Below are 2,500 nucleotides of genomic sequence, written 5' to 3' on the forward strand. Positions count from 1 at the left end.
GGCGCCCTGGCGTAGGCGCCCATGCGCCAAAAGAGGCACCCAGGCGAAAAGGCGCCAGGGCGCCCAGGCGGAAAAGAGGCGCCCAGGCGGAATGGCGCCAGGGCACCCAGGCGGAAAAGAGGCGCCCAGGCGGAAAAGAGGCGCCCTGGCGTAGGCGCCCAGGCGCCAAAAGAGGCGCCAGGCGAAAAGGCGCCAGGGCGCCCAGGCGGAAAAGAGGCGCCCAGGCGAAAAAGAGGCGCCCTGGCGGAAAAGAGGCGCCCTGGCGTAGGCGCCCAGGCGCCAAAAGAGGCACCCAGGCGAAAAGGCGCCAGGGCGCCCAGGCGGAAAAGAGGCGCCCAGGCGGAATGGCGCCAGGGCACCCAGGCGGAAAAGAGGCGCCCAGGCGAAAAAGAGGCGCCCAGGCGGAAAAGAGGCGCCCTGGCGTAGGCGCCCAGGCGCCAAAAGAGGCGCCCAGGCGAAAAGGCGCCAGGGCGCCCAGGCGAAGAGGCGCCAGGGCGCCCAGGTGGGAAAGAGGCGCCCAGGCGAAAAGGCGCCAGGGCGCCCAGGCAGAAAAGAGGCGCCCAGGCGAAAAAGAGGCGCCCAGGCAGAAAGGCGCCATGGCGCCCAGGCGGAAAAGAGGCGCCCTGGCCAGGCGGAAAAGAGGCGCCCAGGCGGAAAAGAGGTGCCCAGGCGAAAAAGAGTCGCCCAGGCCGAAAGGCGCCATGGCGCCCAGGCGGAAAAGAGGCGCCCACGCGAAAAGGCGCCAGGGCGCCAAGGCGGAAAACAGGCGCCCAGGCGGAAAGGTGCCAGGGCGCCCAGGCGGAAAAGAGGCGCCCAGGCGCGTGGGGGGCAAGGCGCCAGGCGCCAGGCACGCGCGGAGGCAAGGCGCCAGGCGCAAGGCGCCACGCGCGCGCGCGCGTGGGGGGCGAGGCGCAAGGCGCCACGCGCGCGCGCGCGTGGGGGGCGAGGCGCCAGGCGCCAGGCGCCGGGCGCGCGTGGGGGGCAAGGCGCCAGGCGCCGGGCGCGCGCGTGGGGGGCGAGGCGCCAGGCGCCAGGCGCCGGGCGCGCGTGGGGGGCAAGGCGCCAGGCGCCGGGCGCGCGCGCGTGGGGCGCCAGGCGCCTGGCGGGCGGGCGCCCCCAGGAAGGGGTGCTGGCGCGCGATGGGGTTGCGCCCGTACGGACCGTGTGACAGTACAGACACTTTGGCGAAACCTCCTGCCCGAAGCGATTTTAGGCGTTCGGCTAGGTAGGTGACCCGGTTTTTTTCGCGTTTCTCGGCCGCTAGCCCCTTTTTTCGCGTTTTCGTGCGCGCGCCCCTCTTGACCTCGCACGCGCGCCGCGCGTCGCGTCCTTGTCCTTGTCCGCGTCCGCGTTCGCGTGTGTCGGCGATCACGGGCCCCGTGCATGGCTCGTCTCTGTGGACCATCGCCCCGCTCTTGTCCCTCTTTCGTGTTTGTGTGGCGCCCCGCCCCGTGCACCATTGCCGGCTGGCAGCAAGGTGCCTAGCCCCCCTTGCCGCCAGGCCTGTCCACCCCAAGGTGCTAAAGCCGCCAGGCACCTGTGCCGCCGAACCGTGCGTCCGTAAGCCGCTGCACGTGCGGCGGCCGGCCATGCCCGTGCTATTGACCCTGTGTGACAGTACAGACACTTTGGCGAAACCTCCTGGCCGACGGGGTTTTTGCGCCCACCTAGGTAGGGCGACCCCTTTTTTTTCGTGTCGCCTGTCCGTGTGTCCCTTTTTCGCCTTTTTCGGGTTCGTGTTTTCGTGTGCCGCCAAAAGCAAGCCCTGCGCTCGTCCCGTCCCGCTTGACCCGTGCATCCGCCGGTGCTGGCCTGCAAAATGCCTGTGAGCGACGCACGTGACCAGCAGCCCAGGCGAGTGTGCACGGGTGGCAGGCGAAACGGGCGTGCGTGTCGCCAGTGTGTATGTCCCTTTTTCGCCTTTTTCGGGTTCGTGTTTTCGTGTGCCGCCAAAAGCAAGCCCTGCGCTCGTCCCGTCCCGCTTGACCCGTGCATCCGCCGGTGCTGGCCTGCAAAATGCCTATGAGCGACGCATGTGACCAGCAGCCCAGGCGAGTGTGCATGGGTGGCAGGCGAAACGGGCGCGCGTGTCGCCAGTGCGTATGTCCCTTTTTCGGGTTCGTGTTTTCGTGTGCCACCAAAAGCAAGCCTTGCGCTCGTCCCGTCCCGCTTGACCCGTGCATCCGCTGGTGCTGGCCTGCAAAATGCCTGTGAGCGACACATGTGACCAGCTGCCCAGGCGAGTGTGCACGGGTGGCAGGCGAAACGGGCGTGTCGCCAGTGCGTATGTCCCTTTTTTGCCTTTTTCGGGTTCGTGTTTTTGTGTGCCGGCAAAAGTTAGCCCTGCGCTCGTCCCGTCCCGCTTGACCCGTGCATCCGCCGGTGCTGGCCTGCAAAATGCCTTTGAGCGACGCATGTGACCAGCTGCCCAGGCGAGTGTGCACGGGTGGTTGGCGAAACGGGCGCGCGTGTCCCTCCCTCGTCCCCTTTCATGTTTGTT

The sequence above is a fragment of the Aristolochia californica genome, unplaced genomic scaffold (genome assembly GCF_029961685.1).
Source record: "Aristolochia californica isolate CCGP_79_NKW_82.1479 unplaced genomic scaffold, dmAriCali1.0.hap1 SCAF_84, whole genome shotgun sequence".
NCBI lineage: Eukaryota > Viridiplantae > Streptophyta > Magnoliopsida > Piperales > Aristolochiaceae > Aristolochia > Aristolochia californica.